The sequence below is a fragment of the Phacochoerus africanus genome, chromosome 9 (assembly GCF_016906955.1).
Source record: "Phacochoerus africanus isolate WHEZ1 chromosome 9, ROS_Pafr_v1, whole genome shotgun sequence".
Lineage (NCBI taxonomy): Eukaryota > Metazoa > Chordata > Mammalia > Artiodactyla > Suidae > Phacochoerus > Phacochoerus africanus.
In genome coordinates this window covers 108,203,013-108,221,860 of record NC_062552.1, presented here as the reverse complement: position 1 = coordinate 108,221,860, position 18,848 = coordinate 108,203,013, and positions in this window count along the sequence as shown.

The following is an 18,848-nucleotide window of genomic DNA, read 5'->3' as shown; positions in this document are numbered from 1 at the left end:
TTCCTATTTCCCCTAACTTCTCAAAATTTAGATTATAAATCCCTTCATGGCTCCAGGGAAGGGAGAACACAAGCAACTAAGAAGTCGATTAAAATGTGAAGACCTATGACCTCCTTGCCTAGATCAATAAGAATAATAAGACATGCAAATTATTCTGAGTTAGAAAGACTCTCACTCCTCTACTCTAATACACTACCCATCAGTTATGGACCAACACAATCCCAAGATAACTAGGGTTAGTCAAAAAGACACAAGGGCTGAGTTTCAGTTCCTAGGTGAAGCTGGAAAAACTTTGAAATTCTGATAAGTTTCAGCCTCTCATCCCACTGTCACATATGCTCATCTGGAGTAACCAAGGAGTGGTAGCAAGAATGAATGCATGATACACCTGGGCAGATTTTGCAGACATAAACCTCTGCAAGCCTCAGCATAGTCCAGAGATCAATGGAGTAACTTCTGGTGAATGCAATGGTAATAAAGAAGAACAAATCATACCACCTCACACCAGTCAGAATGGCCATTAATAAGTCCACAAATAACTAGTGCTGGAGGAGCTGTGGAGAAAAGGGAACCCTCCTGCACTGTTGGTGGGAATGTAAACTGGTACAGCCACTATGGAGAACAGTTTGGAGATGCCTTAGAAATCTATACATACAACTTCCACATGACCCCACAATCCCACTCTTGGGCATATATCCGGACAAAACTCTACTTAAAAGAGACACATGCACCCACATGTTCATTGTAGCCCTATTCACAATAGCCAGGACATGGAAACAACCCAAATGTCCATCAACAGATGATTGGATTCAGAAGAAGTGGTATATAGACACAATGGAATACTACTCAGCCATAAAAAAGAATGACATAATGCCATTTGCAGCAACATGGATGGAACTAGAGAATCTCATACTGAGTGAAATGAGTCAGAAAGACAAAGACAAAGACCATATGATATCACTTATAACTGGAATCTAATATCCAGCACAAATGAACATCTCCTCAGAAAAGAAAATCATGGACTTGGAGAATAGACTTGTGGCTGCTCAACGGGAGAGGGAGGGAGTGAGAGGGATCGGGAGCTTGGGGTTATCAGATACAACTTAGAATAGATTTACAAGAAGACTCTGCTGAGTAGCGTTGAGAACTATGTCTAGATACTCATACTGCAACAGAACAAAGGGTGGGGAAAAAATGTATACATGTAAGAATAACTTGATCCCCATGCTGTACAGTGGGAAAAAAATAAAATAAAATTAAATAAATAAATAAATTAATTAAAAAAAAAGAAGAGCAAATCACCTTAGCATCAGTTATCACTGGCCACTCTAAAGTAACCTAGTATATCAGAAAAATGTTTCCTGTGCTGTTGGAAGATACACAGAAACTGACTCAAGGGGGGCTGGTAAACAGCAATGAGATAAGTTAGTAGTGATCTGTGGAGATGATATGTCTTAGAGGGTAGGTAGCATCACAGTGCACACAGAATAAAGAAAGTCCAGTGCCTACTTCATTCCCATCTCCCAGCTGAATACCTCCTACATCCCTGAGGTGCCATTTCAGGGGAGTCAATGAAGAGTCCCTAAGTTTATCAAAATTTTGTTTTTGCAACCAAGCAGAATGGATGTTTTAAGTAAGACATAAGTGGATACGTTAACAAATGAAGCTGCACTCCATGAAAATCTGAATTTGTGGAATAAGATTTAGAGGGACTGTATTTTGATAAGGGTAAAAGAAAAGTGAAAATGAGCACGTACTATCTGTTCCCATGGATCTATGTCTGCATATTTAGAGAACATGTCCAGAAAGAAACATAAGAAAGTGTTAACAGTGGTTGACACGTTATTTAAAAATATGAAAATTTTAAAAACAGTGACTAGGCATTTAAAGCATTCAGAAAAGTGATTATTGGTAAACAGTATTAGATATATATTCAATAGTAAGTTTGTCTTCCAGCAAGCCACAGCCAAAGTTCTAGCAATCAACTGACTGGAAAAAGACAACTCATTCTCTCCTTTGAAATGTGACATTTCTCTGGATTTCTTCTCGGCAGGGTAGCTGTTATTGTTTCTATCTTCAGAGAATAGCCTCAATTTAGGTCAACAGATCCTGACCTGCCAAAGCTCTGTTCAAACAGCTCCATAAATGAGAAATGGAGTGCTTTTTGAATTTTTTTTCCTAAGAGCATTCCCTGTAATTGGCAATTAACCTTAGAAAGTTCTCTAGTACTTAACTTTCCTTCCAAACACTCTGCCTTTTAAAAAGTTTGGGGTTAATTATAATGGAAGGGCTATACTGAACACTTAAAATGTTGCTAGGGTGAATAATTAAGAAATGCTAGTTGAAAATAATAAGACAAATACGTCAAAGAGACATTCCCAGTATTTCGATGATTCTTTTTTTTATATACTGGTCCTTTCTTGACTAAAGGGTTAATATAAAGTTACAAATACTTAGAGAAGCGAAATCAAGGTTCCTGATGTGGTTATGTGTGCATTTCTATTCCACCCACTTCTCCACCACACATACCCACCACCACCCTAGTCCTGCCAAGCTTCTGATTTTCTCTCTTTCCTTTCAGTTGTGCACATTTGTTAGGTGCTTAGATCTATTTGTTGCAATCATGGACAATTACTAAAAAAAAAAAAATTAAAATGCTTTACCTTTGTTTCATGTAGACATCACGGGAAACACTTCAAAGAGTTACTGTGGTTTCCTCTATTCACAGAACTACATGTTGGGTCTGTAGGAAAGAACTACAAGACAGAGCTGCTAAACAATCTAACAGTCAAACTTTATCTTAGATATGGGCATATTCTAATGATCTGTACTGTTCTGAGGTATGACAGCTTAGGAGTGAATATGATTTGAACTTAATGCATATTTAGAGGGTGTCTAAAATTCAGAACCAGGCAGACCATCTCCTCTGACCCTAAACATGTTAGTATAGTAAATGGCTAGAGGAAACTGGATCCCAAAGTTTACAGGTGGGGAATTTTTGAAGCGTGTCCATATCCCAAAGGAGATCAAAAAAACCCAACTAAAAGAATTGTGGACTGAGTGGCATGACAACTGTGGATTGAGCAAAAATTCTTTTGGAAAAGGCTATCTTGAAGATTAATCACTCAAACAATGGAGGAACTAAGGTGACCGGCAGTGGAAGGAATCAGAACATGTCAAATTCCTTAAAAAATTATTGACATATAATTCTGTCTAGGTTACACATAATAAAAAAAATCCTTTACGTGTTTTGCATAAGGTAAAAAAAAAAATTGCCTTACGTTTGGATAATGCCTGAGAGTGTATAAAAGGCTTAAACTCTCTTTCGATTCTCCTCACAAAGTCCAAGACAGTGAGAGCAAGACTTTTCCTATTTATAGATGAGGACATGCGTACCCTTTTCCAAGATTAAATATGCTCTCAGCACCAGGCTAATTCAGAAACCCAGGTTCTAATTTAGCTTTATATCCTTTGATAGCACTAAATTACCTAACTGTTGGTAGCTGAAGCTAAATAACCTAGTGGGCCCCACTTCTGAATCACAGGAACCAACATGAGCACAGTGAAAATGAGGCATGGTAGGTACCATTAATTGGTCTTGGGGTCAGTATGTCCTAAAGATCAACATTGCTTGAGTCTCACTCTGGAAGCATTCCAATCCTGTGTACATTTAAGAAAGGTGGCAAGAGTTGCTGTAACCAAGGTGAAGTTTTGTTCTCTGCAGGCTTTCTGACTATCCAGCTCTCCTCAAGAAAGCATGATGCATGTTTATATTAGGGATCAATATAAAATCACATAGGTCTTATAGATCACTAAATATTTTTCACAGATTTAATGCCAGAAACAGAGTATATGAAATATAATAGGAACAAAATCATGCTGAAAACCATCAAGAGTTATAAACATAAGCTGTTAGCTCCTCTTTTTTTTTTTAGGGCCGCACTTGCAGCATATGGAAGTTCCCAAGTTAGGGGTCTAATCAGAGCTAGAGCTGCCAGCTTACACCACAGCCATAGCAACACAGGATCCAAGCCACATCTGAGACCTACACCACGGCGTATGGCAATCGGACCCTTAACCCACTGAGCGAGGCCATGGATCGAACCTGCAACCTCATGGTTACTAGTCAGATTTGTTTCTGCTGTGCCACAACGGGAGGTCCTGTTAGTTCCTTTAATTACGTAACTTTTTCAAGTCAATAAATGGTAATCTTTCACCATAAAAAATTACGTAGGTTCCAAAATCACCAACCTTTTTGTTCAAGGATTTGGGAAAAGGTGATTATATGTTAAACAGTAATATTAAGCCATCGACTCCATGAACTCGTAACTAAAACTGTTAACAAAAATTATGAAATAATTTATAAAACATGTATTTAACATATATCTGTGGCTCTGTAATATGTTCCAGAAATACAATAATTAATAAAAATGAATATGGCACTTGCTGTCATGGTACTTATATCACAGTGAAAGGGAGAAAATTAATCAGATTATATGTGAATGATTAAAAAGGAAAGGAGTAATTTAAAGCTCCAATTTTCTCATCTCTACTACAAAGATAATAATTTTACCTAACTCATGGGTTATCATGAGATTGAATGAGTTAATGTACGTAAAGTGTTAATGCCAGTGTCTGGCACATAGTATACACACACAAATGCACATCAGTTTTGTCATTACATCAGTCCAATCCTGTCTACACACAATAACTAATGAGTATACAAACTCAATAAATGAAAAAAAAATTACTTATTTTAAGCATTTACTTAGATGTAGCATCTCTTTGAACAAATACATATTTTCACTCTATGTTTACTTTTCTACAAAATCATTCATTCTGCCATTGTGGTAATATTGCTTGAGTTAACCTGGGAAATAATTATTCACAATTTAGCTCAAAAAAACTCATGGCTGGTTTGTGCAACACACAAAATCTGGCACAGCATATCAAAAATATGTGTGCCTTGCCTTAGCACATGTCACATAAGTTAAATGTCATTACTTACATACCTCATTTTATTGCACTTCACTTTATTGTGCTCCACAGATACTGCATTTTTTGTCGTTGTTTTGGCCTTTTTGTCTTTCCTAGGGCTGCTCCTGCAGCATATGGAGGTTCCCAGGCTAGGGGTATAATAGGAGCTGTACCCCCCGGCCTATGCCAGAGCCACAGCAACGCAGGATCCAAGCCGCGTCTGTGACCTACACCACAGCTCACGGCAACGCCAGATCCTCAACCCACTGAGCAAGGCCAGGGGTCGAACCCACAACCTCATGGTTCCTAGTTGGATTCGTTAACGACGGGAACTCCAGATACTGCATTTTTTACAAATTAAGGGTTTGTGGTAACCCTGCATTGAACAATTTTACCAGTGCCCTTTTTCCAACAGCATATGATCATTTTATGACTGTGTCATTTCGGTACTTCTCACAATATTTCAAACTTTTTCATTATTATAATATTTGCTCTGGTGATCTATGATTAGTGATCTTTGATGTTACTATTGTAATATACATATATTTTTTAATTTACATACTGGCATAATACTTTTGCAGACTTGGTAGACTATAGTATAGTGTAAATATAACTTGAACATGCCTTGAGAAACAAAAAAATTCATATGGCTCACTCTATTACCATATTTGCTTCATTTTGGTTGTCTGGAACCAAGCCTGTAAGATCTCCAAGGTATGCCTATAATAGAATTATACAGTGTCTTTCCTCTTCAGATTGGCTTCTTTCATTTAGTAATATGTATTTAAGTCCCCCCCCCCTCATGTTTTTCTCATGATTTAATAGCTCGTTTATTTTTAGCACTGAATACTATTCCATTGTCTGGATATATCACAATTATTTATCCATTCACCTACTGTAGAACAGACATCTTGGTGTTTCTGAGTTATGCAAGCTATGAATAGAGCTGCTATAAACATCTCTGTGAAGGTTTTTGTATGGATGCAAGTTTTCAGCACATTTGCCAAGGAATGCAAATGCTGGATCTTATGGTAAGAAACTGCCAAACTGTCTTCTGATTTGATATATCATTTGGCATTCTTATCAGCAATGAATCCAGATTTTGGCCATACTAACAAGTGTGTAGTGGTATTTCACTTCTGTTTTAATTTTCATTTCCCTAATGACATATGATGTGGAGAATCTTTTCATGTTTATTTGCCATCTACATATCTTTTTTCATGAGGTAAAGTCTTTGACCCATTTTTTTTAATTGGGTTAATTTCTTTTTTTTTTCTTTTTCCTTTTTATGGCTACACCTGTGGCATATGGAAGTTCCTGAGCCAAGGGTCAAATCAGAGCTGCAGCTGTGGCCTACACCACAACCATGGAAATACCAGATAGAAACCAAATCTGCGACTTACTGCATAGCTTGGGGCAATGGTGGATCTTTAACCAATTGAGCAAGGCCAGGGATAGAACGCACATCCTCATGGAGACAATGCTGGGTCCTTAACCTCTGAGCCATGATAGGAACTCCTGGGCTGCTTTCTAATTGTTGGGTTTTAAGAGTTCTCTATATTTTGTATAACAATATTTTAATTTAATTTTATTTTTGCTACTGTTAATTTACATTGTTCTGTCAATACAATTCTTTATCAGTAATGTACTTTGCAAATGTATTCTCCCAATGCATGGCCTATCTTCTCATTTCCTTGAGTTGTCCTTCACAGAGCAAAAGTTTTTAATTTTAAAAAAGTCTATTTTATAAATTATTTCTCTTTTGGGTCATGCCTTTGGTGTTGTATATAAAAAGTTATTGCCATACTCAAGGCCACCTATCAAGTTTTTTCTCCTTTGTTATCTTCCAGGAATTTTGTAGTTTATACTCTACATTTAGGTATATGATCCATTTTAGGATGATTTTTGTGAAGGGTGGAAAGTCTGTGTCTAGATTTTTTTTTTTTTTGCATGCATTCATTTGTTGAAGAGGCTATCTTTGCTCCATTGCATTGCCTTTACTCCTCTGTCAAATATCACCTATGTTTGGATGGGCTCTCTATTTTTTTTCCATCGATCTATTTATTCTTTTACCAAAACCACACTGGCTTAATCATTGCAGCTCTATAGTAAGTTTTAAAGTCAGATGGTGCTGGTCTTCTGACTTTGTTCTTTTCCTTAAATATTGTATTGGCTGTTCTAGGTCTTTTGCTTATCCATATAAACTTCAGAATCAGTCTACCAATATCCACAAAATTACTTGCTGGGATTTTGATTGGGACTGCCAAATCTATATCAATGTCTTTTAAATAGATAATTACCAAATATCAACAAGTACCATTAGCTGTTTCCATCTCTGTGAAAGTTTACACAAGATTAATCCCAAATTTAGAGCAGCAAGCTTCTGTGGGTCATAGTGAAAGGCTATATTGTTTTCTTATACATAGTAATACATAGTTTCTAAATTCTTTAACTGTTGGAGAGTCCTATTACTGTTAAGTGACAGATAAATAAGCCAAAACCTTAATAAAGTTCTCCTTTTCTTCAAACCTCTGTTTTCTAACAGCAAGCTTCCAATAATAAACTGTCAGTTGCTGATTATGCAGTAGTGTCATTGAACTTTATTCCCACTTATCTTCAACTCGAATAGAGGCTCTGCAAGGTGAACACTATTACTTTTACATTTCGTACCTGCAGCAGATTTGCCCAGTAGTTAATATTAATTTGTCCAGGGGTTAAATGCCCAACTGTCAAAGGCATGATGATCATATGTCTTTTTCTACCTCCTTGCCTATAACTTTATACCACATTGTATTCCTGCCAGATAAAGCATCAAAAGTGAAGAGTTTATTTTGATAGAGAGAAATTAAACTATGCCAAACAATTCAGACATACTTGTAAAATCCACCCTTGGGATAAACTGAGAAGGATACATTTTACAGGACTGCTATTTTTGAGGTACAAATTTTCACACATCAATAGAAGAGAAAAAATTGATTTGATAACCTTCATTGTTGTTTTCTTCATTTAGTAAATTATTGTCTATTAAGATATTTGCAAATGCTTTTGTTTAAGCTTTATCCCTGTTGTTTCCATCTTCCTCGAATTAAAGATGTCTTTGCTTGGAATATTAAGAATTCTACCAACTAATCTCTGCAAATATTTACCAAGTTAGGTCAGTGCTCCTCAATAAGCACTGGCCTCATCTATGTTCAGAGGTATAAGTATAATATAACATCATGGTTATACCGTCCATAGACACATGATTTATAACTATGAGTAATTATAATTATAGTAAATCACTGTAAATTTGAAAACTCATAGAGTGCGGCTCTGAGGTTTACTTGGGAAGCACCCCCTGCACTACTGCTGTTGGCTAATTGGGCTTGTAGAAAGTTCACAGTAATAACTAGGCATGCCAGGATTCATCTGCCAAGTAACAATTATGAATCTCAGCAGGGAGGAGAAGGGCATGTATTGCCCAAAATAGCAAATATACCCTAAGATTGGAGAGAATTACTTATGAGGAGTTAGAAAAAGAAACTAATTTCAATAAGAAAATAATAGAACACAAATTATGTTAAGAATGAAATAATGAGTTAAAGAAAATCTCACAGTCACAGTAACAAAATGAAAGTCAGGGTGAGGCTTGGTAACACAAAAGAGTTTATTTACAAAGTCAGTTGTTACCCTAGGACTTGTTCACAGAGAATAGCAACAAAGAATCTAGAAGAGCTGTTTAATGGTATAGAAAATGAGAGACTAATTTAAAAAAAAAACTTTATAGTACCTTAACTATCACAGATTAAGAGAAATTGAATATGAAAAGGAAGCAAAGGAGAGAATGAGAGAAAAAGGGAGAGAGCAAAATGAGAGACACACAAATCACCTCTGAGTACCCTATAAACGTGTCGGAGAAGTTGTGACTTATCTGATGTTATAAATGGAACCATGATGTTAGGAACAACCATGATTTGAGGCAAAGCCTTTGGTATTGATATTTTTATCAATAGAGGACTTGAGGTATTGTTTTCTCTTTTATCCATGACCATTTCCCACTGACTTTTTTATCAGATTCCTACCTCTCAAATGTAGAATGCATTTACGTGGGACCTTGCCTGCTTTATTCACTAAGTTATCTTCAGTGCCTACAAGAATCCCTGGCACACGGCTCAAACTCAAAATACATTTATTAATATCAAATATGTATTTATTTATATATGTATTTATTATTGGTATATTAATAAATATATATGCGTATTATTTATATAAGCTCAAACTCAAAATATACTTATTAAATCTAAGATTATGTCTTTGCAAATGTCTGTAAGTATCTGCCTTGTCATCACCCTTGATTGCTTTTCCAGCTTGGTATAGAATCTGGATTCAAAATTACATGTCCTCAGAGCTTTGAGGGCATTTCCTTATCATTTTCCCCCAGCATCCACTCTTGCTCATAAAAACAAACAAGCAAACAGACTAAAAACCAAAAAGCCTGTGAAGTTGCTGACTTTTATTCATTTATATAAAATTATGTTTCTCTCTGGAAACTTTTAGAATCTTTCCTTCATTCTCTCCTTCTATTCAGAAATTTCCTGAATTATTTACCCATTCACCTGGCTTGGCAGTTAATGGCACTTTCAATATATAATTTATGTGCTCATTATCTCTGGTAAGTATTCCATAATCATCATTTTTGTTATTGCCTCAGCTCCATTTCTTTGTTCTCTCTTTGTAAAACTTGTATAGTCAGTTATCCTTGGTTAATCACCTACTCATATTTTCTCTCATTTTCTTTAACCTCTCTTTACCTTTTCTAAATCTGTTTAGACTAGAGACCCCAGAATTTTACTCTGATACACCAATTCACATCCTTGCAGACTTAGACTTCTCCAAAAAGTTTGACCGATTTCTTGAAATTAACATCTAATAAATTGGTTCTGAATTTCATTTTACTTATTGAAGTGATGTAAAAATAGTTTCTGATTTAATACTGAATTTAATAAAATCTTATGACCAACAGTGTGTCAAGAGACAATGCAGTACCGGATATGTTTTGTAGTAAAAAAAAAAAAATTTTTTTTTAAAAGCTTGAGTTGGATATCTTGTTCTGCCAACTATTAGGTAAAAGAGATTGAGTACTTGGGGATAGCATTTAGTTTTGGGGATTCAATTTCCCTATGTGAAAAAATTTAGATAAAATTTACACATGATACAGAAATGTGATTACATTTAATGATGATGCATGTAAATCATACTAAGTACCTAGTATAGTATATTCTCAATAACTATAGTCGGTATAAATAGGTATAGATAATTTAAGAAGAGGTGGCAATTTAAATAACTGTGGAAGATAATTTTACTAAACTACAGTCAAAGCCATTACCCTAATCTTGATCTCACTACCATGATCAATGAGCTAATATTTAGATTAAATGGTTTAGAAAGGTACTACGACTATGTGAAAGAAAAAAAACTTAAATGTGTATACACCTGTGGTGTGAGAGAGAGAGAGAAAATCAGGTCCTCCATGATCTTCTTAAAGTTAAATCATTGCTTCCGAAATTATTGATTGGCTTAAAGAACTGGTACTAATGTTATCTCACAAGTACAGAAAAAAAGAAAGTGTAATAAAATACTAAAGCTTTTTTAAAAAATTTTATTAGATTTCTTCTCAGAATTTATAAATAAACCAAGGAGGTGAATGCCTCCTCCTCATTAAAATAGATTCTCTGGGCAGGGAAGAATTTGTAGTGATATATGAGGCACTCAGAGGGAATACGTTACCATTAGTTTTTCATAGATATTTTATTGTATATATCTATTTGAGTCAAGTTCCATCTTATTTATTTTGAAATGCTGTCCTCAATTCTGTCAAGATTTTTCAAATTTTGAGAGTAAAACATTCAGAATAATGCACTATGCTTTGCATGTGCATTGTAAACTGACAATCTTTAATCATGTTTTGAAATATGTATTTGTCAAGGCTGCATTTTATTTGAGCTATCACCTTACCATGCAAATACACATGGTTTAATTACCCTACTGAGAAGAGTTGGAAAATACCTCGCTGCAGCTGACTTATAGCAAGTCTTTCCACAATTCCACAAATCTCATTCTTAGAATTTTTTTTTCTCATGGAGATTTGGGTAACTCATCTCAAATTTCTCATCTTGGCAATCAAGACATCTAATACACAAGCTTGTTTTCTTTTATCTTCTTCTACCCTCTAAACTGCCGTGGCAATGAGAATGTTACTCCTTCTATTTAGGAAAGATGACATTTAGCAATATTTGCTATATTACTTCATAAATACATGCCCTACAGTCACTTGAACTGTTGGTCATAGATTTGAGAATTCACCAATATATGGATTCCACCATCTGTTTATTACTTCTTTAATCAAAATGTCTAATCGGAATCTTTTTTGATGAAGGGCATGTTTGTATTTGTTCTCTGTCTCTGTCTTGTCTGTTTCCTTTTTTTTTTCCCCTTTCTAAACATCTGCATAAAAATGAGTAACATGAAACAGTCTCAATTTAGATAATTAAAACAATATATCCATGGATATTATCATAGGTCTCTTGCCTACGGTAAGACAAGTCCCATGGTAAAGATGACCTCTGTCCTCTGTTCATCTTTATATAGAGACCTATGTATATGTCATATTGAAGTGCTACTGGCTACTGGCTCCAGTGAGGCAACTCCAAGGCGTTCTGATCTTCTGCCCCCCAAAAAAGAATGTCAACAGTGACACACATCTGCATTTGTAACCCCCTTCCACTGTTATTGTTTTAACAAATCAACTAAATGGCCTACGGCTTCTGAGAATAATAGTTTTCCCTAATGTCTGTGGTTACTTCTAAAAGTGGCCTATGAGTCTGTTTTAATTAATGTGATACAAAGGATTTCAAAAATATAAGTTAGTTTGTTTTTCTTATTATGTCTCACTAGATCTTTCTTCTGAAACATTTGGGCCCAAGAAGACATAAGAACTCAAAATAAGTTGTTTCTCCAGAAATATCTGAAAATTAGTCACTGGAATTACTGCTTTGGGGGAGAAGAAAAAGTGCTGTCTTATCAATGCTATTCACTTTTCTCTCCAATTAAGAAGAAAATTCAAATCAGTCTTGAGAATATGGAAACAATAGAAGACGGGAAAAGGAGAGGTAGAGGAAGGAATCAAGATGTATTAATTAAAAATATTATCAGAGCTCCCTGGTGGCCGAGGACTTGGTGTTGTCACTGCAAATGGCTCAGGTACAATCCCTGGCCTGGGAACTTCCATGTGCCATGGGCACGACCAAACAAAACAAAACAACACAAAACATACAAAAATGTTAAAAACTGTCACAGTTCCATAAATCACTGTCAATATTTGTCTTTGTAACTGTCTTTAACCGTGATCGTTGCCACCACTCCCAACCCTACACACACGTGCACTCATAAACACAAACTCACACTCTGACAAACAAGCACACAGAACTGGATCAGAACAAAGGAAGATGGAGGAAAACAGTATGAAAGCAGAGCTGGGAGATATGAATAATAAAGAAAAGCTGTCAGACCTGCTGGTTCCATATCCCATCAGTGATTCCCGCATCTCTGCCTTCTAGAGTCAATGTCCTCAATCCTCTATCTTGCTCTTTCTACCCTGGCTTGTATAGTGTCTCACTATCTGCTTCTTCTGACATTTTCAACCTAGAATCCTTATGTAAGAGCTTCATGGCTAAAAGGGAATCTCCTAATTTTCTCTACCACAGCCACTTATTTTATATTATTTTTCACTGTAAGCACCTCAGGGTAGATTCAATATCCAGATATGGCAAAGTTGCACGTATTTCAAGTCTTTCAATGCTTAACAAACAATCAGCATTAATACAAATTATAAAAGATAGCTCGATTTTTAATTGTATTTTAATTGTATTTTTTAATTGTTAAAAACTGTGATTCAGCAGACTACTTTCCTATTGAGAATTCAGTGTTTGCTTCCTTTTAAAAAATATTCAATATATTTCTGTCAGTAGAATTGATAACTTAGCATCCTTAATGCAAACTAGCTTACAATTTTGGGGACTATTCTCGAAGGATATATAACTATTTGGCATATGGCTTTTACCTTTATGTGGGATGCAAGCATTAGCTTCTAATATATAAGAAAATTAAGTGCACTCAGCCATGGAGCAATGCATTTTTTATCAGAACTCTGAAAATTCAGCTCCATGTTTCTATTTCTCTCAAGAGATGCCAATGAAATTGTGGACAACAGTTCCAATTACGACAGGGAGGGGCTGTTTCTGTAAGGCCCCAAAATTAATGCAGTAAATATAAGTGATAATGGTCTGATCATGGCTCCATGTGTGCATAATGCTGTGCTAGGCACTGAGTCCTTTGACAATAATGTGCAAATTGAATTTCTTTTTTTAAAAAATGGTACCTCTGTCTCTATCAATTCAATTCAACAAATATTTATTGATGTCTAGTTCTAGAGGCTGGGAATTCATCAGCGAACAAAAATTAAACCTCTAATAGAACTCATACTCCCGTGAAATGAGACAGACAATAAAACATTTCAAATAAATAATTTTATAATTGGTAGGTAAGATAGATGAAAATGTGGAGCAAAATTAAGTGTATTAAGAGCAAAAGGGGATATAATTTTAAATAGTGTGGTCAAGATGGTCTTAATTGAAGTAGTGAGTGACATTTCAGTAAAGACTTGAAGGAGGTAAGGAGCTTAATCATGCTACCACCTGAGGGAAGAGAGTCCCAGGTAATGGGGGGAGCCAGAGTCTAGCTGGACACAACCAAAGAATATCAATGAGGCAGATATAAGTAAAATGGAATGAGTGCAAGGGGGAGAATCGTGGTTAAAGGGACCAGGAAGTTAACGAAATAATTGATCACTGGGAGACAGAGTGCTTAAAGCTCTGCATTGTAAGTCTCTTTCTTTCCCTGAGTTTAAAGCAGAATCTTTCAAGGGTTTGAACAGAGGAATGAGAAGATATGCACAAATGTATAAGACTCACCCCAACTACAGAGATGAGAAGAGCCTGTGGGAGGCACTGATGGAAGCAGTCACCCAGGTGAAAGATGGCAGAGATTTGTACAATGTGGGAGCAATGGGGAAAGTAAAAAGTGGCTAAATTCTTAGCATATTTTGACAAAATCAATATTTCCTAAAAATTATACTGATAGATAAGTAAAAAACTGATCAAAGAATTATTAAAACATAATATAAACTAAGCACTTTAAAATTTTATTAAAGGATGTTATCTAATTTGACCCCAAAAATTAATCCATGAGACTGACAGGCAAGGTATTATTGATCTCTATTTCACAGGTGAAAATAAAAGGGGAATGCTTAAAAGATTAAGAAAACTATTATTTACTGAATGAATCCTGCAGGCACAGCTTCCTACCAGACAACAGACTTCCAAGATTAGGACACTGTTTAAGCTTCATACAAGCCAGGACATCAAGGACCAGCCCAATTTTCTTTTTCTTTTTTCTTTTTTCTTTTTTTTTTGTCTTTTTTGCCTTTTCTAGGGCCACACCCGTGGCATATGGAGATTCCCAGGCTAGGGGTCTAATCGGAGCTGTAGCTGCTGGCCTACACCACAACCACAGCAACGCCAGATCCTTAACCCACTGAGCGAGGCCAGGGATCCAACCCGCAACCTCATGGTTTCTAGTCGGATTCGTTAACCACTGAGCCATGGCAGGAACTCCAGCCCTAATTTTACAAATCATAAAAATGCAGCTCAGAACAGTCTGCGATATATCCAAGTGTACACAATTAGAGTCATGATTTAACACACCTCTCACCCACAAATTCTATTCTTTCATAATCCCAACTTCCTTTACTATCTGGAAGTATCCAAGTGAACCTTATGAAATATCTTTAGTTATTTAATCCTCAAGACACCCTTATGGACAATTCATGCTGTTAGTGTCCATTTTCTAGAGAATGAGACTGACAGAAAGACACTGAGGATGTTATATGAGAGGGTTCTTCAGAAAAACCAAATTAATAGACTATAAAAGGTAATGTATCATGAGGAAATGTCTCATATAATTGTGGAGGCTGAGAAGTCCCATGATCTCCTGTTCTGAAAGTTGGAGACCCAAGAAAGCCAGTGGCATTAATTCAGTGGCATCCTAATGCCTGAGAACCAAGTGGGGCAATGTAAATCCCAGTCCAAGGGCAGGAAAAGATAAGAGGAGATGTCCCAGCTCAAGCAATAAAGCAGAAAAAGACAAGAATGCCTCCTTCCTCCGCTCTTTGGATGGGCTGATAGCCTCCCACATTGGGCAGGGCCACCTATTTGACTGAGTCTGATGATTCAAGTGCTAATCTCATCTGGAATCACTGTCATAACACACAGATAATGAATGTTTAACAAGTTATCTAGGCACCTCCTGATCCAGTCAAACTGACACAGAAAACTAACTATCACAAATGTATAATACGTCCAAAGGTACATGCTAGTAACTGGCAAAGATAAAACTTTAAATCTGTGTTCATTTGACCCTAAAACCAAAAATCTTCACAACTAAGCAGCACATTATAAAAATATAAAACTCTATGCCCCCCGACTCCCCAAGGGAGTTGTGAAAGTTAAATGAAACTATGTACATGAAAGTGGTTTGCTAACTACAAGTATGATTTTTTTTGTTACTATCTGTTGGTTACCTAGTTTAAATTTCAAAATCCAAAAATCAAGTCCATGCAAGGCAGTCTCCAAGGGTTGGGGTGGTCATTATTTTGGATGCTGTTGATTGAGCTCATCCTTTTTTTTTTTTGTCTTTTGTCCTTTTAGGGCTTCTCCACAGCATACGGAGATTCCCAGGCTAGGGGTTGAATCAGAGCTGTTGCCTGCTGGCCTACACCAGAGCCACAGCAACTCAGGATCCAAGCCACGTCTGCAAACTACACCATAGCCCACGGCAAAGCCAGATCCTTAACCCACTGAGCGAGGCCAGGGTTCCTAGTTGGATTCGTTTCCACTGTGCCACAACGGGAACTCCTGCACTTATCCTTTTTGAGTACCTCTTTCAATGAGCCTAAAGTGAGTGGAAGGAAAAAAAAAAATCATCAGAGCAGCCAGGGTCCCAAGCAGGTTGCAGCCCAGCATGCTCAAATACTCAAGTGCAATAATTCTACATCTGCCACCCCTCTCAGGCACTGGAGGAGCAGCTCAGGGCAGTGAGCACACCCAGAGGACACATGTTTGCCCTCTGCCTGCTGCTCCTGCCATTTAGGAAAGCCCTTTGTTTTGTTTCATCTACTTCCCTTTGGGCTGCTATCAGCCAGGTGTGACCCAGAAAATGTGCTTCAAGGCCTGGCTGCTGACAGGAAGAGGTCCACTGTGTCATCATCAGTGTCCTATAGAGTGTTTACTGATTAAACTTGCAGGGGAATTCAATTAAATGTAACATGTATTTATGGTGTGCCTGTGATGTGCCTGACATTCTTTGAGGTGCTAGGGAGGGGGAGGGAAGCTAATATGAATCAGCTCCAAGCTTTTGGTTCTCACAATCTGGTAAGAAAGATAGGCAAGAAAATGCATACATTTAAAGAAATGAATGGAACAGATATTCCCAAAGGGACAAAAATACACTGAATTTGGACTCTAGCCAAAAGGAGAGATTAACTGTTACTATGGGTGTCTAAGAAGTATTTTTATGTTGAAACTGGCTTCTTATATTGATTTAGAAATATGAGTTCACTACTTGGAACAATGGAAGGAAATGTGTATTTCAGATGGCATCACCCAAATTTATAAGGGTAAGTATGACAAATGTTGGGAGAAAGATAAATAATCTGCTGCTATTGAAGAATAGGATACAAGTGAGAGAACATATCTAGGAAAGATTTTAAGAAGAAAAGAATGGCCAGAAAGTTCAGTCCTTAATGTAAGAGGGCATTAAATTACAGCCAGAAGATATGAAATGTTGCTTTGCATTCATATAAAGCTTTAGGAAACTGAGCCTGGTAATTCCATGATCACAGGTGAGCTTTGAGAGAAAGGCTATTACAGCATTGTGTAGGAAGGGATGAGTGAAAGCCAGAAAACTATTAAAGACCAAAGGTAATGAGTAAATGAACTAGACAGTATTAGCAGGTATCAGTGATGGTGTGGAATTCAGAAAGGGAGTGAGGCCTATCTTAGAACAGATTTACAAGGAGATCCTGCTGAGCAGCATTGAGAACTACGTCTAGATACTCATGTTGCAACAGAACAAAGGGTGAGGAAAAAAATATAAGTATACATGTAAGGATAACTTGATCCCCTTGCTGTACAGTGGGAAAATAAAAAAAAAATTAAAAAAAAATTTTTGATTCCTTTTTGAGAAGTGATGCAATGGGACTGCGTAAAATGAATAGACGAATGCCCATATGTTAAGAACAAAAAGGTCGAGATTATTATAGGAAGTGCTCCCACTTCACGAGTATGTGAGAAAGGAAGAGTCAGTGAGAAAGAATAACCAGAAGACCAGGAAGAAGAATAAAAAGTACTGTGGCAAGGCTCAGAAATCAAGAGAAGAAAGTTTTGAAAGGAAGAGAAAAGGAACACTTTCCTATAATTTCAGAGAATTCTAAAAATATGGTGAGTGTATCTATTAGTCACCACAAAATAAGCTGCATGAATTATCTCATGTAGTAAAGAGTTTAGATAATGGGAGACTTTGGCAGTCCTTGGAAGGCTGGGTAAAATCTGGGTAATTTTCAAGAGGATGGCCAGAGCTCTTAAAGCACTGGTAAGTATTTCAGCTGCCTGCACCATGGATGTGGGTGATTCTCAAAAGACTATTCACCCAGAAACAGGAAAAGAATTCCGTGTCTCAACTTTCACATTGCCTCAGGAAAGTTAGGGCCTTTCCTTATCTTAATCCTCCAAAGCTCACAGTATTGTCTCTATGGCAGAACTGAACAAGAATCAAGGAGGTCTGGAGGTATTTATAGCTCACAGACATTGAACCTTTGGGTTTCAGGGGTTGGTTAGAAGGGTGACTATGGAACTTTGTATTGACCCATAAACAGTATAAGTTCTTAGAAGAAGCCAGTGGATTTGGTAACTATAAGTAACTGGTAATTCATAGAAGCAGATTTTTGAGAAAGTAAAGGCAATACAGAAGACCCAAACTGCAAGGCAAAGAAGAATGGATGAGAAAAGAGAAAGTGAATATAGACTGAGAAAATTATTCATTTAAGAAAGTTTTTACCAAATAGAAGCAAAGATAACTCTATTTTTGAGAAGGAAACAGTTAGAGTAGGTTTTTTTGTTTTGTTTTGTTTGGGACATAGCCAATTTAGCACACTTGCTGCAGGGGAAGGAAACAGTACAAAGAAACCGAAGAATAGACAGATGGAGAGACTTATGATATTATGCAGAAGATGTAAGAATTAACCTTACGCAAGGTGAAAAAAAATACTTGTCCTCTCAAGAAATTCAGGAAAATGGAGTGTATAAAGAACGAAACAAAGAAAATCCATGTAAGAGAAGGGAATAAAACAGTAAATGCCCTAATGTTTACAGTCCAGTAGGCACCCCACTGATTTTCTGAAAATAAGAAAAGCAAACCTTTGAAATAGCAGCATTAGCGAATTAGATAAAAATCAGAAAAAATATTGTGCCTTGCTCAGTGGCATGGAAAGCATATAGCTCATTCATTCATTCAATTAATAATATTAACTGAATATCAATTACATGCCAGACACTTTTTCAATCTTTTGCCTATGGTTACAATTTTTTTTTCTTTTTCATGGAGCTTACATTCTAGTAAGAAGATAAGAAATTGCCAAGAGTAAAGTAAAAATTTGAGGATAATGATGAAGACCAGGAGAATAAGGATGGGATGGAGACAACTTAAGATACAGTGATAAG